We start from the raw sequence: 20,476 nt of genomic DNA, 5'->3' as shown, positions 1-20,476 counted from the left end.
CTATTGCTTGGCCACTCACAAGGAGGCCTAGAGATTTGCAGGAGGCTCTAAAGTTGAAATAGATCTGAAGACACAGATAGATCATCTTTACCTTTTAGTCCTCTATAAAAGAACACTGACTGCAAGAGCAAGGCACAAATTGTAAGAATTAAAAGTTTTCTTTCTCATGCTATGTGTCCTCAATAAATCATCTCTCCAGTCTGCAGTTAAACAACCTATGCTAGTTCTGCACTAAGAAGATGCATCTCTCCTCAAACACCCCACCAACTTTACATGTCTGTGGGTTCTGTGGGTTGGATCTCTGTCAAGCATACAACAGAAGAGGAAAATCCCTGTCTCTAATCAAGCAGCCACACCAATCAGATTGCCAGGTAGCCCTGCAAGAAACTGACTGGCATTGGCTCAACAATGAATCCATCGGTAGAAACAAAAGCAAAAGTGCAGAAATAAAATCATGGAGCTGCTGCTCTCTCAGACCAAGGAAAAGGGGTAAATCTCAGAATAATCCAGGTGTAAACACTTCAATAGGTAATCTAGTCCCAGCTCCTCCTGGAGGCAGAGCCAGTTTTGAAATCCCACATGAACTGCTGCAAGAGACCTTGCATTTCTCATTCGAGGTTTTGCAGATTAAGTATGATTTGCAGAGGCACTTCAGCCTTTTACAAGAGAAAGTTAAAAAATAATACTGTGCTAGTCTTTGATAGAATTTACCACAGTAAATCTTCAATCTTCAGCTGACAGGTGTCTGATATTTCTATTGCTAACAGATCCTATTTTGATCCTGCAAGAGCTACGATGATTTTTTTATATTTAAAACATCAATCATGATATCATCTTGGTTTGCATATTTTACTACCACTGGTTAGAACTGCTATTTATAATTACGTTTTCAGTACAATTCAAATTTCAGTGCTTAAAAATCAGACAGCTGCCTTAGAAAATATTAACTTACTTTACACTCTAACATTAGAACAGTTCTTCCAAGTTTAACACATGGAACAAAAAAATTACTCTTCTCCCAATAACCTAGTATGTTCCCAATACAAAAACCCACACACAACTATGTAAATTCAGAAAGCATTGATATTGTATTTGCTAAAAGGTAAGTAGAAGGAAAAAAACCACAAAACTGTCTACAGCAGGAAAAATTTCTGCTTTCAAAATAAGCCTATGAACTACTGGAGCTATGGGCTTCATATCTAAGAAAATTGCGAGAGCCAGTGCTGTAACAGGCAACATACTGTCAGCACACAGAGAAGAAAACTTGTCAAGGCAAACGATGCAGTGACAAGGAAGTACTCAAAACACATGAAGCAAAAAGAATCTGGAGCTTCAGAACAAGAAAAATCAGAATAAAAAGTAAGTAACATATTATGGTCTCACAGAATCCCAAACACTTTGGAGACTTATATATTCTTAAGCTTTAGCATTTAAGTGAATAAGACAAGTGACTTAGGACTTCAAAAGTCAGTTTTGCATATATATTTCAGATGTGCTTCTGAAAGGTGCACCAGGTAACTTCAAACAATTTAAGGAAATCTTTTGGCAAGAACTTAATTTATACTCAACACAGTAATTCCTATTCTAAAGGGCATACAGTCAAAACAAATGACAGAAGAACATGACAGCAATTAAATGATGATTTTAAGCACAGGTCCACAGTATTTCTACAGCTTCTCTATTGACTGCCTTTGACTTCCAAATTGTTTCAGTTGGCTACTCCCTTTTTACTAATATTTATGTAGTCCAAGAGGCATGAACTTGGGGAGGATAAGAAGCTACATATATTACACCCCCTTGCCAAAAGAAATTCCTACCACTTGCCAGGCACAGTTCCTTGTCTATGTCTAGGTACACAGATACAGCAACCTGCCTGCCCCAGCTTCCACTGCAAAGCACATCCTTCGGTAGGTGTCTAAGAAATGCAGCTGGCGATGTGCCAGCAAGCCTTGCACAAAGCTAGGCTAAAATTCTTCCTCTGAAGATTCTAAGGGAAGGCACCGATAGCCACACAAGTGATCATGGTCTCAGCAAAGTTATCACAAAAGTAAAAATTAAGTACTGCAAATTAAGTACAGCTTTCTCCCCCAGATCTCCAAGAGGCAAGGTGTTAGTGACATAGTTATTTACCTGATCCTAAAACCTGCTCTCCCTTGGCTTCACTCTCCTACACTTGAGGGATATGACTGTAAAATGTAGTACAGAGAATTATCTAAGAAGCAGCTGCTAAAAGAATGTGGTGCAACAACAAAATAATAACCCGAAACTAAAGCACTGCCCTGCCATCACCTGGAAAGAAGAGACTGTGTGTTGCCCAGTAAATGCTACTATTAAGAAACTATAGTCTTTAATTTTCTTTTATTTTACAACTAAGCACAAAAGGGAAGGACTAAAAAGAAAACATATTCTCTTCCCTTTGTAGCAAGTTAGATGTTTAATTTCTGGTAATGACAATAAATTGGGTGCCAACATGCACGAATTACTCACTGCTCACTTTAGAGAATACTTGTTATAGCCAGAACCACTCAATTATATCACCCAACAGCAGAGGACCATAAAATAAAGCAAAAGTACCCTCTTTGCAAACAGGGAGAAAATTATATATACTGCAAAGTCTAACTCCCCTACAGGCTTGTAAGATGAGCTTACTTTATGCTACCTTCTGTGTACTCATGGCTCTCTAAAAAAGCTAATCTTTCTGCTCTGCATCAAGCACACCATTAAAATGGGGGCAATTATCATTGAATATTATAAATATTATGTGATTAGCAAAACTAATGACGCACTATTTATATAGGAAAGCCTCTTACACTGCTTTTTACAGAAATTTAAAACTATCTCAGAATCTTCATCAAAATCCATAATGCACAGAGGGAACCTGCCTACATAGAGGCTTACCTGACCCACTTGCAGAGACCCACTTGAGGGGCAAAACACTTGTGCTGAATCCCCCTTCTGAATACAAACAGCTATAAGAGGAGGAGGCCGAGGGAAGACTGCAAGCTATTCAAAATTCTTCCCTCTTTGCCTGATGGAATCCTGGAGACTGTGGTCTTGACATTTGGAGACATTCCCAATTTACCTCCTTCACTGATCAGCTACCCCTCAAGAAACATCTAGTATACAGTGTAACAGCCAAGTCAGTCTGAAGAATTGAGATTTGGACTTGGGAAGGAGCAGTCAGAGTGTCAAGCATCCTTAGAGCTCAGCTAGAGTCTGGTGGATCCCCCTTCCTGTCTCTCCATATCTGTGCGGTAACCACAAAAACTACAAAGCTCTCACTACTGCTGTTTTCTTACATGAAGAACAATTTCTCTCAAAATTGCCAAGTTTGCTTGCTCATCTGCCTGTTCCTGGAAGGCCACACAGTTTCAGTCAACACCTTGTGATCCTGGTAACAATGATTTGCTATCAACTTTCTCAAAAAAAAAGCCTTGCATGTTTCTAAGATGACTTCAATCCCACAACAATGAATTCTGTTTCTTCCCATCTTAAACATTCTGTGCTTCACTTTAGAAATACATATTTATATATATGAGTACGTAAAGAGGAACCCTGGAGTCTTTGTCTGATGGGGAAGACCTAAAAATGAAGGTGGATCTCGGGGTTCTCCTTCAGCTCTCCTTTCAGCTTCAAAGAAAGAAAACTACTGCATTCATTTTCTTCATAAGACTTGCAAATATTTGAAGGGAAAGAAAAATAATAAAATAATGTTTCCTTTTCCGCATAACTGCTATAAGACACACAAAAAACAATCTGAAAAAGTCAATACATTTTTAAGCTAGGTAAAATAATTATTAGTTTCAACAATTTCAAATTTTTTGCCCCAGAGTCAGAAGCAAGACAGTGGGAAAACAACAGCCACCACACATAAGGCACAAAATAAGGTGGAACAGCCCAAAATACATAAGCAGGCATATTCTAGACAGGGAATTAGTTGGCCAACCTTTGAATGAAAAATATTTCAAATACTGTATAAACATATAAACTACCACCAGATGTCAGTGCAGCCTAGAGAATTGTTAGTACAACCCCCTACTCCAGACTAATAAGGATAATTATTTAACATTCCCCCCAGCTGTCCAGGTACACAAATTCAGCCCTTCCTGATTTAAAAAAAACCCACACAGTAGCCCTCATTTGCACATTATCAACATGAACAAAACCCAACGAAGCTGTAAGAACAGGCCTAAACTTCTACTGCCTCAGGACAACAAGAACCATCTTGATAAGAAATAATCTATCATTAAGGTTCAATGTCCTCCTCTCTCATGCTCATCAGATTCTTAGCCCCTCACATTCACATTCCCTCTGTTCCTAAATAGCTTTAGTCTCCTTAGATTATGCTGCAAAGTGACAAGGAATATTTAGCAATGAGGCTGCTAAGCTAAATAAAGCTTTTCTGCAAAACGAGCATTACCATGTCTGTCCTTGTGCTACAGCACAGGATCTCCCCACGTTCTCCCCAACTCTGATTTTTTACAAGAGTTGCAAAAGGAAAGTGTTTCCGGGGCATCCCTGGCTGAGATGTTTTTGCTTTGAAACTTCTAATGGCAGACTTTATCTAACTTCTTCATGCAAATAAATATCTAAATCTATGATTTCTAGATGGTAGAAATTAGTTTCAGCAAGGAATGTGGCATATAAACATTTTTTCTGCTCTGTGTCTAAATTCAGTTACAAACCTGGTTATTAAAGCCATTAACTAGAGAGGTTTCACAGGCTACTTAAAGAGCAGGCATTACTTCAGACCATTAATGCACAAGTTAAAAAACAACCAAAAAAGGAAAGAAACCACTCTCCAATGCCAAACATAATCTATATTATCTAGTCACAGCAAGAATTTTCAGCTTTGCAAGTTTATAAATTGAGCTTCTTGTCCTTACCACAATCAACAAGCCTTACTTTGAAGCAAAAATATGTATTAAGAGAATACCAGAATATGTAGAAACTAAGAAGAGAATTGTTAAGTGATTAGGAAACCTAACTTAAAATTTTTGCTCAGCATAGAACTACTCAATGTTAGTGACATTGTGATTTCCATTCTGTGAGAAATATTCAGGTAAGCAAAGCAACATACATTGACCTGTGGAAATTTATATCAGGAAAACCTGCTTGCATAAGAGTAATGTAATATAATTACAATAAAACTAAATCATAAAATAAATAAAATAGTAATATGCGTATAATTTTAATACTGGCTTATTGCACAGTCTTACAAAATTTCTTTTTATTTAGTAAGAACTAAATGCAATCAACTCAGTGCATGTTATCTTCTTAAGTACAATGAAAAAAACTTTAAAAATTATATAATTAAAAGAAACTTGGTGAGTTAAAAACCATGAACAAAATATTAACTTTTTAGGCCAATAGTTTGGAAAATAACTTACTGGAACATCTGTCTTGCCTTATAGGGCCATTTCAGCACAGCTCTGAGGTTTCAGCTTCCCTACCACACTCTTGGATTTCTTTTGTATGGTTTCGTATCTCAGGTTAAATAAAATTGAGAGAGCAACAGAAATACAGACACACAGGTTTTTTTCTGAGTATTTATGTTTTCTTAACATAGATAGCTCGATAACTTGGGATATTAATATGAAAAAGAGAAATAAAAAGCAGAGAGGCAGCATCCTGAAAATCATATAATTTTGAAGGGGAGCTGGAGTACAAACTGCCTGTAAGTCTGCAAGTTGAGCAGCGGCAAATGTAAAAAAAAAAAAGAATGTGAAGTAAATCGCTTCACAGGAAACCCTCGAAGCACTCAGAGTACCTCTTAATTTCATACCTAAACTAAGCCTTGGAACCTCCCTTCAGTTCTGGTGAGCTTTGTAGTCTCAGAAGTTTCTCCTGGAGGAGCCTAATCACTGACTCAAGAGGAAAGGCAAAGTTTGTTGCAAACCTGATGAAGTGCTTAATTAAATAGAAAAACTATAAGCATGTTTCACCTTGCTTTTGAGTTTCATTAGGTAACCTTTCACAATTCCTATTTTGTTCCATACAACTGCACGTCTTTGCCAGGTTAAAACAAGAGGTAATTTATGTGCACTCTTTAAATTGAATTTTTTAATTCCTGAGTCTTGGCTCTAATAGTAACAAGTACCCTTGAGGCTCATAGTTTCTCTCTGTTAACTTCCCTCCCTCAAATTCCCTACACGTAAACACTTGTTTCTTCAACGGCTCTTATGCAAGTCATGTTCCCCCCACTTTTTGCACATTCAAAACATGCAAAAACCAAAACCAAGTGTCTCAGTTTTACACGTGCCACTTGCTCAGACCAAGTTCGCTATGTCCAGATGATAAGTACTATTCCAGTTACTGTCTATTCAGGAAATCTCAAGAATGTTACCAGCATTGAGAGTACATGACTCAACAGCCAGCTTCCACACTATGCCAGAATAATAGAATAGCTGGCTCCTTTCACCCAAGAAACATAACTCCTTCAAAAGCTAAGTTTTAAGAACACAAAGAATTTCAGATTCTGCAGAACCCAAACTGCAAAGGTGAGCTTAAAAGTTACTGGAAGTTCACATCAGCAGCAAAATGAGTGGAAAGAAGCTTACAGTCAGTTACCATTTAGCACAACCTAATTACCAGAAATCTTTTAAAGTTCACCCTTGAGTGTCAAAGGGGTTTCTGGATTCTCCTCTACAGTACCTAAATTACGTATCTTCTAGCATTTCCTCTATACCCACCAAGTGGTTAGCTCTGCTGCTGAATGCACTATGGCAAATGGCATTCAAGCTGAGAGACTTTGAAAGAGGCTAGCATTTCAATTACATGGCAGTATCAGCATGCCTGTGCAGGTGTAGAAGGTGGACACATTTTTTTCCTCAATGAAAAAAGTTCTAGTTAAAGATTTTTTAAAAAGGGAAATTGCCATACTTGTACATTTAATTTTTCTTGCCAGTGCTAGCTTAAGAGTTATATTCACATATATAAGAATTAAGCAATGCAGGAAGTATTTCCTATTGCTAGTGTCCTATGATTACTATAACCATGTTAACCATTACATGTTAAGTAACATGTAGATGTTACTATAACCACGTTATGGCTACTTTAACCATGTTAAAATAGTTATGTTGGTTCATTTGTTTTTAAAGACATCCCCTTTTCAAGGACTTACAAATAAGTTTAATGACAAAGTATGCCATATTCGGCATACTTTCATCCTATTCCCATCCCAGATCTTCTTCAGGTTAACTTAGCAAACAGAGTTCTTGCCAAAGTCCAAAGATATTTGCACTATTCCATCGCTGTGTATTTTGAGTTGCCAATCTTTTCTGGTACAGTCCAGAACTATGTCTTTTATTCTGCTACTCCGCTCCTTCCTTCCTTTTCAGAAGACATTCCATTTGTTTTTAGAGTGGAGATGCTTAAAAGCTCTTCTGTGCATTCAATCTGGATGGTTTACTTTGCAACTAAAAAAACCCCATTCCCTTTGTGAACATGGTCCAGAAAACTGCCTCTACTCTGTGTCCAATGGTACACATTAAATCTTTCTTCATCTCTCCAAAACTTCAAGAAAAATATGCTTGCTAACTCTTAACACATTATTAATACTTGCAACTCCACAGACCTAGCCAAACACCCAAGTCTGCAGATTATTTATGCATAAAATCTAAATTAAAGTTTTTTCAACTGATCCTCATATTTCCAGCAACTCCTCGTCTTCCAGGTTCACTTTTACACGACATTATCTAGTGAAGGAAAGGCAAAAATCTTGCTGTGACCAGAACACATTCAGAAAACTACTGCCAGAAACAACACTCTAAGAAATCTTTATATCCTCCTAGGGCCACCTGTCCCTTCTCAGTTGAATCAAACAACAGCTATTGTCATGGTCTAGGCCTATCAAGATCTGCAAGCTTCTTTGCCCTTAGTAAGCCTTCTTCTCTACCTCCAGTATCACTCGAGGACAGACTTGGCACTCCACATTACAGTTTCTATTACAACTCATTCGTGCTTCCTTTGTCACTGTGTCTTAAGAGAAATGCAATTTCCACCCTCACAGCCTCCCTCAGAGTCCCCCTCTTCAAGCTGGCTACACCTACCAGTCCCACCTGTGCTGCCTCGCCCCACACTCCACCCATTCATAGGCAGGTTCATGTACCCACTGCAATCCAGAACTGTACCAAGGACTTCACTGAAATCATGATGCTTGGCACCACCACATGCTGCAGTCACACTGAACATCTGACTGACAACTTAGGAAGTAATTTAACCCATTACTGGCTAAGGCTGACTAATTAGCAATGTCAAAGAAAAAAATAAGAGAAAAGAATAGGCATTACCTGAAGCAGCAATGCTGAAACTGAAAAAAATGAATTTTTTTAGCAGTAAAATCACTACTTGACCATGAAGACAGTAAAAAAACCCTCACCTGAACATACTTTCTTTTCTCCTGAACAGGCAGTAAACTTAAAATTTCTTTTGTAATATTTCAGTAAGGCTCATCACTGTGGTATGTGAACAACCCAAAGAAGATCGAGTTGCTCATCTGTATTAAAGAACATTTGCTGCAGGCTGAAAACAAGCAGGGCTTCAGTTGTACAGAAACTCAGCTGAGGTTTCTGTTTGGCAAAGATGATGTATTCGAAAGAAGGCATGGACCCAGATTCCATTTGATATGGGTTCTTCCTGATGCATAGATTTCAGGTACATTCAATAGCTCTTTTCCTTCCCCTCCATGGAACAAAAAACTTTTCCCTCTGTGTGCTAACGGGATTAAGTGTCACATTTAAATTTCATCAAACTCCACTTTGTTCTCTAACCCCTTCTCTGAATTAACAGACTGCTGCTGAAGCAGGCACAGCTTCTCCTACCCATTAATATCACGGACACACTGTGGCAGGGATCCAAGCTCTGTTTTCCTGCAGAGGATATAGCTTCTGTGGAAGTGAACAATCTCCAGCGAAAGCTTAACACATCGTCCCATTTCCTGTCTTGGAAGGGAGTCTCCCAACTCATTCTCTGAACAAACAGAGTCCTGGAGCCAGCTCATGGACAGTGTTTATAGAAACAGCAACGTCACTGATAGGACAGATTCAGATACTTTGGAACAAAAATAGTTTGAAAGAAAGAGAAACAGCAGTATTTTTCTTTTTCCATGAAAAAGTAGCAAATTAAGCATTAGTCAAATGCTGATATATTTTTTTAGCTATTTCGCATGGAGGTCTCCTGAAAAAACACATCTATTTTACTGTGGTTAAAGTACCTCTTACGCTGAACAAAGGAACTGAGAGGCACCAATTTAGCAGCAGTTCTATGTTTCCATCCCCACCTGTCCTCCTGCTGCCTAACTTTCACATGTGCACATGAGGGGCCTAAGTGATGCCAATATAAAATAAAGGAACACTTTTTTCTTGTGTGATTAGTTTTAAGGTTTTTTAAATGCACTGGAAAACTTTGGACTACCCAAACTTTGTGAAAATACAAAGGCGGAGTACCTAAACTATTTACAAAGGTTCTGGATTGGACCATCTGTAATTCCTCATACATGGACTTTGACAATCTTATTTAATTAGTATCAACCTTTTACCACTTAGCATGCTGCTAAGTATTAGTCTATTTTTATTTTATTTATTTTAAGGAAGTGGAACAATACAGTGATCACCAAAAATAGTACATCAAAATAGTACATGCTGTACCCTGTACTTAAACAAATAAATACAGAAAACTATAATCCAACGGTAGGATATATAAATATAAACTCTAATTTTCACAAAGTTCATGAGAATTATAACTTTTGGAAAACCCAGTCCATCTGGTAATTGAAGTGGTTTCAATCTCACAGTTACTAACACAGGAACAGAGCAAAAAGCTGCTCTCAGCATGCATTTTGCCAACGAATCAAACTTGTAACATCATATGGTCAATATATAACACAAGACAAACAGGCAAAACAGAAAAAGGCACCACATTTTTTCCTTGTTTCTACCTCACTTCCAGCCCTACAACCTGCCTGGTGACTATGAGAGATACAGCTGATATGAAGCAAGAGGCAAAGAATTGCCAGTTAGAGAAAATATGAAAATCCAGGCTCCATCCAAGAAGCAAGAAGGAAGAAACTAGAGGGTCAGCTGCAGAAGATAAGGGCAGAGACAGACTCCAGCACAAGAATTTTTTAAGTAAATGGCTTGGCAACAGAAATATCTTAAAAAGTTTCTGTGCCCAATGCCTCCCACGTTGAAGCTGCAAAATCTCATCCTGTTCCCCTCTTCAGGCCTGTGAATCCTGCTAACATGGAATGGTGCTACTCATGTCCAGAGCTCCTCTCTAGACAAAAATGAGCAGGCTACTTACTTCTCAGAAGACCTAATTTGCAAAAATCCTCTTCTAGACCAAACCAAACAGTGGAGAGAGGCTTAATTTTGTTTTGCAAGTCTTAAACCACCAGGAAAGCTAAATTGTCACATAGGAAAATAATAAGGTAAAATACAATTTAAATAAATAAAGCAACTTTATACATAGAAAGGCCTATGCCCTTTCTAGATAAAGATGAGGGCAGGCAGATAGTTATTTCAGACAGACCCCATAATAACTTCCTGACCAAGCCAAGTGAAAGCCTGCCAAGTATTAAAGGGAGAAGAAAGGGATGTAAGCAGTTCGGGTACTTCCTTTCTAGAGATACTTTTTACCAGCGCTGCAATTCTATGTATCTTACTAAGGGAACTGATGTGTTAGGCAGAGTTCAGCAACATCCTGGTTTTATCTTCTGTGCTGAATACAAACCCAGAGAGGGCTGATGGCAAGTGGCACACAGGCTGTTTGTTAGGAGGCTATGTAAAATAGTGAGAACACCTCGTGATGGTGATTAAAAAGCCAAGGTAACTACTGTCCCTCCTAGCCTGACTTATGTTTCTAGCTAGACATACTCTACTTTCTGTTCAAGGCTGCAACAACCAGCTTTTGCCTGCTCACAGCCCCAGCAGGCTGCACAATCTGCACTGAGGTTACCATGGGATGGTATGAGAAATGATTCTGCCATCATCATTAGGCACTTCAGCAGAGGCAAAAACACAAATTTCAAAAGCATAGTAATATATACACCCTCTTCATAACAAAAAAATCTCTCCTGATGCTGCTGATGCCAGTGCAAGGAAACTTTGTTCCCTAGAGCTCAGCAAAGTGACACCTCCCACCAACACAAGAGCAGCGCCAAGACATGCTAAAACAGGAACCAAGGAGGAAATTGAAAGTTAAGTTGGGTTCAGATTTTAATTTTTTAACCAAAAAAGTCCTTCATTCTGAAGTGATAAATGTGGAAGTGAAGATTAAATTATGTTCAATTTGACATCACAGGTCTTCACATTCTTTGGAAAAGTATAAAGTTGACACAAATCTTCTGCATTAGAATTTATTGCAACAATAGTCATTTCCATGAGAAGATCTGAAAGCACACACCTCATTTTCTAAAATGTAAATATTTCGCTCCTTGTTTTAAGTGTCTTGAGGCTTAAAATAAGAGCAGATATAAACCACAGTTAAAACCTGTAATATATACTAGCCTCCAAGCATAACTGCATTCAAGATACATTAGTTACATTTTTGGTCAGTTCAAAGAAATGTTTATCCCACCTACCGATATTTCTCTCCTAAGAGGAAAAAACTGGTTCCACTAATCCATTCCAGCAAATTAAAGAGTATTAGCAATATAAGCCAAAATGCAATCAAATCTAAGTGATGATTTATTATTATGATTTATTGCTTATAATGAAAATTAGAGGATATATATCTTCAGATATTATTTTCAGTAAAAAATTGATATTCTGCAAGATATCCTGTAAGAGTTCAAGAAATTTAGTGTAAATTATTTCTCAATATATGATGGATGTCACAACTCTGATTTTAGTTCATGATGCAATTTTAGCACATCCTGTTTCTACTCGCATACTTCGCACAACATAACAGATTTGCTGCAACCACAGAAACATCTTTGAAAAGTTAAAAATTACTTCTAAGGCAAACTGCTTTATCTGTACACATTCTACTAGAAGGTTCTGAATCTCTAGGAACCGAGATACTTCACCAGTATCCAAAACAGACAGTAGGCATTCTATAGATGCAATCTGGAGCATTTTCCTGTTCTATAGCTTTCATGGAGGAGAATGCATATGACACTACCTTTAAGTTAATACACCCAGCAAGTGTAGTCTGCCATCAGTTCAGAAAATTTCTCTACAAGAGAAGCACCAACAATGATATGACCAAGTCTAATCACCCATGCCCCACGATGTCACAGAGTAAGTGCCAGAAGTCTGAAGCACTTAAAGCACCAATACCTTTTACAGAAATATTTTAAATCTGTTTTAGCTATGAGTAAATGAGTATACTTACATAGTCAAGAGGAGCTGTAGACAATAAGCACTTGTGAACACAAGGCAAACTGTGTGTGCATCTCAAGGAGAATACTCAGCCAGGAATATCTAAGCTTCAGCCTCACTGTGCAAGTACCTTCACAAACATCAAACGTTCAGTTGGCAGTGGAGAAAACTGACATATATAACCACAAAAAAGTGGTAGACAGGCTTAGACCTGGGTCCAACTGACACTCACGCAAGGATGATTTTCATACATTTATTTCATGCTTGCAGCTTTTTGCCTGTGTCTTAAGAGAAGCACTTATAACTTCTGCCCCTCAATGTATATCCACCTGGCATTTTAAGGGCTAAACCAGTCTTACATCAGTGATGCTGACAGAAGATTTGAAACATTCCAAAGTAACACTGTTCTCATAAGCAGCAACTGCAAAATGCTTATGGCAAAAATGTGTCAAGTTCCAATTTTCATTATTCAAACCCTGTACTGAAACACTCACATCCTCCTTTTTCTAAAGCTACCATTTTAATTCCATTTTACTAATCTGAAAAACCTGAGGATTTTCCTGATGAGGAGGAGAATGCTCAGATTAGCAAACTTACATGCTTTTTTTACTATGGGTTTACATCTCCTTTACAATCGAATTTTCAGCTCGGCACACTGACACAGAAGGAAATGTAACAGAAAAAAAAAAACCATCTTTTTAACAAAGCTGCTATCTGCAGTCGGTTCCTCCCAGGAATGAAACACCCAACTTTCCAGGACAGCACCAGATATATTTGTATAAAATATCTTTGTGATAGAAATGAACAAAAGAACAACAAGGCTTCTTTACAGATTTCCTCATACAAGACATGAAAACCTTCTGTGTAGATAGTTGCCATGGTGCAGACTTAAGAGGAAGAGGGGAGATCAGACTTCTTGTTTACAGGTTTCCAATATGCTCCACTTGATCCATCTTGAAATTGAAACCCTTTAGCTTCCTGTCTTAAGGCTGTCAGATGGTAGAGAACAAACACAGTGTTAGCAACTTTTCAAAGCCCCCACATGTTCTGCACAGAAAAACATCCACGTGGATTAGGTAGCAGACAGAAGGGACAATATAGTTTCAAAGAGAATAAAAGCCATAATAAATCCTGAAAGACTTACTCAAGGGAAAAGAGACTTACTCTGGGAATGAAATGCCAGATTATCTCTGGACATTGTCAACACTTCGCCACAATGTAACACTGCATGGATCTATTAAAAAATACACCATTTTGACATTCGCAGGCAAAATTGTGATACTTCTGAGAACTTCTTACACAGGTTTTATCTCAACAGGTATGCCTGCCTATTTATAGATTCAAGAATAGTAAGACAAAGACACTTAGGGTAGGATTAAACTTGCAGTAAGACACCTAAACCATGCAGTCCTCTACAGTCAAAAAAGCCTACAGAGAGATTCAGCTTACTCTACAGCAGACATTTGGGGTCTAATTAAGGTAGCTAGACATAAAGGTAAGTGCTGTCAGTTTAAATGTCCTGGCAGTTTTGCCTCAGCTCCTGTTGCCTCTCCTGTAAACCTTGTATCCATCAGCATTATACAAGTTTTACCAACACTTTAGAGATCCTAGCTGGCACCTAATTCAAGCAGATGAAAAAAGGGCTACTATCCAGGCACCACTGACTCTACCAAGGACATGTTCACCAGCTACAAAGACAGCACAGAAACTTGGTGCAACAGTATAAAACTTAAATGTTTTTCATCAACCATGAACAGAATGCATCCTTCATTCTTTTGACAATTAATAAGAACATACCTATCATATGTCGAATACTCAGGCTGCTCCTTACTGTGGTTTGGGGGCTATGCTAGAGATTTGGCCTTTGCAATTACTTCTTTAGGGTCCCATGTTTTAATGAAGCTGCCAAATATAATTTCTTCCCTAGATCCCTTGGTCACTTGCCAGAAAATTAAACCAAAACCTTATTGCCAAAACCTTCTATTTAACCTGTCAGCATGAACTGCCTTAACTACCTTTTTTCAGTATGGTGTAAAAACCCCACTCATACAGGACAGATTAGTTCTCCCATTCAGTCAGCAACCAGTCTGGTTTGGTCATATATTGTGCTTCCACTAAACATCCAGGGTGAGGCAGAAGCAACTACCTGATCCAGGATAATTCCAAGCTTTAGGAACTAAACAGTGCTGTCTTTCTAAAAAAAGTATAAAATTCCCTGCATGGACAGAGATGCCTTTAAAGACCTCCAGAGGGAGATCCTGTCTAATTTTTAGCATTTAAATTGTTTTGAACATCCATCTTAGGCATCATCAATGACACCACCAGCATCTTGCTACAGCCTCAATATTCAGTTCAGTCAGGTCAGGAAATCAAAACTTAAAAATAAGTAGAAAAGGAAACAAGGCCTGTGACAACTTTCAAATTCTATGGCAGTTTTCTTGCTCTCTTTAGACTGCTATTTATTTATTCCCTGCTCCCAGTGCTTCTGTTTGCCTTAATCTATTTCTCTTTCTTTACCTGTTTACTGTTTGCATAAAGTGTAAAAATATTATTTTCCATGCTGTCACATATGCCTGGGAAATCTGACTAATGCCCCAAACCATTTACTCCCCACTGTTCGAAAACAGCCTAAACTGAAACAGTAGCATCTAATTTGTATTTGTGTTACCACAAGCACCACCAGAAATTTGAAGAATTAAAAATAATACACTGCAGGGTACTGGTCTAGACTTCTTTACACTATTGTTTGGTTCTTCCATCTTCTGGGATTTGTTTCCACGGGAAGATATTAATTCTGGCTGTTAACCCAGAAGCCTTCCTGACTGTGGTCTGCTGACAGAATTTCAAACCTTCACTACGGCCAGACTAGGACAGAACAACTACTAAGTTTTAAACACTGGAGAAAGCATTGCCCCTTCGTATTTACAGCCACACTTTCCCATTTATTTAACAAGCATAAGAATGACTCTGCTAATGTAGCTATAACCCATTTCTCACATCTTAGAGATAAGGGATACTGTGCAAGAAAGGCATCCAGTGCTTCTATTGCTATACTCCTAACACACAATCCACCCAATAGTAAGAATATTTAAGAGAGCCACATAGTTCCCATGGAGAGAGAGCTGAGATCTTGTCAGATTCTATTCCAAATCTACTGAAAACAGAAGAACTTTTGCCAAGTCAATTTTGGCAAGTTTTTCCAGCACTATACTGTCTTGCCAAAGTGCATTTAGATTTTGCTGGACTTACTTGTTCAGTATGCTCAGAGAAGTGGAACTATTTGTTGCTGTAGAGAATTTGGCTTACTTTGAAGACCTGGAACATTTAAAAGATGAATCAGAGACTGACTAACTTAGGAATTTGATCTGCTAACCTCAGCTCATAGTGATAGAACATGCTCAGTGTTAGAAGTAATCCATAGTGCAGCTACTTCAGGTCTGAGACCTGCCAACTCTGAACTCTCAAATGACACTTTTAACGTGCTGGTTTTATATAGCCAAGTTCTATCCCTCTCAAAAATACCATCCAACACAAGCTGTAAGATGATGCTGATGATCCTCTTTAGGGGTCAAAACAGCACAACCATGTTTTATGAAAAAAAAAATCCATCAGCATTCTTTCCTGACTGCATGGAGATGAATCCTCTGAAGGTTTTATTTTCCGAAGACATAAGCATCCAGTCTCTCTCTCAGACACAAAGGTACATCTCTTTAGGACATCCCAAGTTAAAGGCTGATCCCTCTCATGCTGTTGTCCACACCCTCACTCCCCACAGAGCTGGTCAGCGCTCTGTTTCCACCCTGTCAGTGAGGCACGCAGGAATGCTTTTGATCAGATGTATCAGAGGTACACTGGTGACATATTTTGCCTGACAGTCGTGCTCTACTGCTTGACACAAAAAGCAGACTGAAAATATATAAGCATTTCAAAAATGTTATCTGAAACACTTGTTTTCAAGCTTTTGGTACTGTTTCTCCCATGCTTGTCCATTCCACACTTTCAGCTTTACTAGCTTGCTTTTTCTCTTTTTTTCCCCTTCACTAAACCAGACATTCATTCTTCATGCCTCCCTCTATTTCCCCATCTCCTGACACTGCCCACTGCCTTGCACTAGACAGCAACCCTGCCTTCCCTTTTCCAACACAGAAGACATGTACTAGGTCATAGCTATGGTCCACCTATCCTCAAATAACATACTGCCTCGAAAAAAAGTACAAAATACCACTTAGGCTTATGTACTGTCACTTTTCTAACTCCTCACTGTTACAAATTCTGCCTGAAGGATGTGTAAACATACCCTACACTTCCGGTTTCTAAATGTGTACGTGTGTATGTTTTAGTTACATTCAAAGTGAACAGTACCACCTTGCTTTCTAGGAGATACAAGTAACCTACCATATCACCTTTCATCACCTTTCACCTATCATTCCCATCTTCATTGTACCTTTCCAATATTTAATTCACTTGCAAGCTAACAGGAATACTTGAGGATTTCTCTAGAGAAAAAAAAAAACCTAAACTAAGAGAAAATAAAGAATCAAAGCCCACCACTCTCCACACCCCAGGGAAACATACCAGTCAGTGACTATTCATTGATAGTTTTAAATCTGTTCACCAGATACACCATATCTAGACTTTTTACTATTTCAATTTTTTCTATCAGGACGTTTGGGCTGCCAAATCCAATATTGTGGAATATATCATAAAGGCTAGTGTTTGTATGAAGCTATCAATCTGCCTGACAACATGAAATAAAAAGAGAATACAACAAGTGAATTCCATTTCCTGGTGGGATCTACTCAACCTATCTACCTTGGTCCCAGTCCTTTTTCAGTATTTCTGTCCAAAACTGTGTCAAGCTGACAGTCTATAAACAGTCATAAACTCTACTCACTCAGTTAAGCCCTGGCACAATTTAGTTTCCATCTGTAATCTGGAGTACGCTAATTTTAGATTAGTAATCCACAGAGTTTTTTATATTACTTCTCTCCAATTCCTTGATAGAAGTTATTGGCATCTTCTAAACTATGACCTATTTTAATAGCTGTTGTTAAACATCATCCTGGCTTGCTAAAGTTGAAAGAATGCCATCAACATTTGTATCTGACTACGCCCCAGCTTTTTAATCACAAGCCTGACAACTCTATAGAGTATTGTCTTTAAGCACTACTATATAATTTTGACTTCTACCTGATCATGAACACCAATATTAAAATCCTTTTGTGTCTAATAAAAATCTGTCTTTCTTTCTGACTGTCCAGCTGTCCTCCCTCCATCCATGACATTTTCTTACTAATTTAATACATTGCTTCATTATCTTCTAATTTATATTCATGGAATAAAAGCTTAGAGACGTCTATTTAGGGATTTCTTGTGGCAGGAGAAAGGAAAAGAATATTTTTAAAGCACTGTTTCCACCTCTATTCTCAAGCATTTTGTCTTTGCTATCTCTCTTGATTATGGATTCTTCCATGACTAGTCAGATTTTTGTAAGCCATTCAAAAGTGCTACACTTTTTGAGTTCTTATTTCATCTTTCCCCTTGTATTTTTCAAAAGCTTTCTACCTTCTGAATTTCTTCCTTTGAGGAAAAAAAATTGAATTCATCTGACTACAAATGGACTTCTACAAGCAAAGATATGTACACCTGAGGTAGTTATCCTAGACTGACTTTGAAGCCAAAGGAGAGAAACAAGCAGGGCAACTGGGGACAAATAGACAATATGTATCTAAAATAAAACATATAAAATTGTCGTGTAGAAAGGCCTCTCCTTATTCATTAATGTAAGCCTAGAACAGTGCAGTATATTTAACTACAGCACAGCTGTAGTAAGTTCAGCAACATAAATGCTTATCATAGGTATTTCCTACCAATTTTCATGAACAATTAGAATCCGACAGAGTATTCAACAGTAATGATAACCCACTAACCCACTGTGGGACAGAGAAATTACATTTCTAGTGGATTTCCACCTTAAGACACAACCATATTTATTTTCAGAATGTTAACAATTATTATTAGTTTCTTTGTTAAGAAGCTTATGTATTCAAAAAATAAACATTTATGAGGTACTTCACTGACTCACAGATACCTATATTATTGACCTGTCAACAGCTGCCACCTTTGCTCAGAACTGTACATCTACAGGGTCATAGCCCTGAGCGTCATCTAAAAAGCTCTGCAGAATATATACAGCCATTTGAAGTCTGACCTGTGTCTTTCAAGTATTTCTGAAGATGCTTCTATACATGCAAATTTCTCTAAGAAGACCTGTAGAACGTTTAGCAGACAGGACATTGTGCCACTTCTACAGAGCCATTTGAGTGTTGCTTTATATGCTTTTCCCTCTGCTTCTAGCTGGGTCTTGCCCTTATCCTGTAAATCTAGGACCTAAGCCAGTTTCCTTGCTTTCACTGCTTTCCATGCATTACACAGAAGCTCCATTTACTGGCTGCAGTGTCTTAAGGGACATCACTACTCAAACAAAAGATCAAAACCCCTCATAGCAGGTATGATTTCAAGGAGACAGCAAATAAATGTGTCTCACATAGGCTTTCTGCTATTTCATCCTTGTTTAGTTTAAGCTGTCAAAAACCCCTCTGTATGTTTTGAAAACATTTCAGGATGTTGATGAGGAACATTTATAGTTAGAGAATTAATCATTGCTCTGAATCCCAGAATCACATCAGATATCTAGAAAGGCTTTAAGGTTACATGGCTTTTAACAATCAAAATAACGGAACTTCACAGATCATTCTGGCCTCCATAAAATTGCTGAAACACTAGTAAGATCCTTGCTCTAAAGGAACAGGAGCATTTGAACTTAATGCAGGTAGACTAAGTATTCAGTTGCTTTATTATTTTAAACCACTAATTTCTGAGCAAGAGCTTCAGATAAGCACATATTTCATTAAATAATGTCATCAACTACAGGTAGAATGCTAGCAATTAATTTTTTAAAGAAATTATAGAACACAAAGCTGGTTTATTCTGCACAGCGTGCACACCTAGGCAATGGGTAGAAAAAAACCCCATCCATTTGCACAGCTTCCTTTGCCTCTTTCTTATCCTTCTTGTCTGATACACATGTGTGTGTATGTGTATGTACGCATACACTGATAAAAATACAAGGCAAAGTATATCATTCTTGTATAGTGGAATTTCTTAATACAGTTAGTTTCAAGCATACATATACACAAATATATATAAAGGAACATTAAGGATATTCAAGTTGTTATGCAGAATGGTGAAAATCTTTCAGGAGGAAGTAAAATGTTTTCACTGTTCTACACAGAACAAAGCAGACAGCTTCCCCAGAAATAGCAGCACACATCAGAAATGCAGCTATCAAGTCTGCAAAGTCAACACTGCAATATGAAAATATTAATCCTATTCTCTAAGTATACAGAAGGTGAAGAGGGCAAGAGGAAAGAGAGTACTATAAACATTACTGTAAGAACCCTCTTAACAGCCTATGGCCTTCAGCAGAGTGCACAAACTCTTCCAAAGCTTTTACTACAACAAAGTAGTTAAAAAGGTTGTTGACTAATTAACCTCTTATTTCTGAGACCATGGAAAAAGGTTTGAAAAGGACTGAAAAAGTGCAGGTCCATAACAGAGAATAACAGCATTACAACTGGATGTGGGAGTTATTTCATGTACAGGCTGTGATGAAGACAAAAGCAAGCAGTTTAAGTTGCATCTAATGAATAGAGGTGAGTCAAGGAAAGGCAAAGAGATGAGTGATATGGTGAAAGCAAAGAGATAAAAGATCTCTGCACAGCATCCTGGAAAGCTAAAAGCAGGCCCTCTGTCCTTACACAAGAAGAGTTAAAAAAGGAGTGCAATGAAGAAGACAGAATGGCTCAGAGCTCCTCCAGATCAATGCTCAAAGACCTACTAAAAGACCTGTTACTGACTGAAATACACCTGGATGCCCAAAGGAGATTGCAAAAAAACTGCTCTGAGCAGTAACCCTCTCTTCCACTGATAGTCTTACCTTGCTACAGGCAGAAGTTCTTGAATTAATTTTCTATGCCCTGCACTATGAAAGGAGGTATGTATTTCATCAAAAGATGTAAAAGGAAGCGGGGGGGAAGAAAAAATACTTCAGCAACACAAAACAAAGTTACAGAAGTATTTCTGATTTATTC

At 38.0% G+C, this 20,476-nt stretch overlaps 1 long non-coding RNA gene across 1 annotated transcript in view; it reads right to left on the bottom strand.

Moving 5' to 3' along the window:
• LOC106629159 (uncharacterized) overlaps nt 1-20,476 on the bottom strand; it is a 63,095-nt gene that overhangs the window by 26,914 nt on the left and 15,705 nt on the right. The gene's annotated exons all lie outside the window — the stretch shown is intronic.

The sequence above is a fragment of the Pseudopodoces humilis genome, chromosome 3, assembly GCF_049639895.1.
Source record: "Pseudopodoces humilis isolate 2021_Gansu_Grassland_sample_001 chromosome 3, ASM4963989v1, whole genome shotgun sequence".
Classification (NCBI taxonomy): domain Eukaryota; kingdom Metazoa; phylum Chordata; class Aves; order Passeriformes; family Paridae; genus Pseudopodoces; species Pseudopodoces humilis.
Note: the sequence above shows the minus strand (reverse complement) of the source record. Positions and strands in the feature narration are given on the sequence as shown.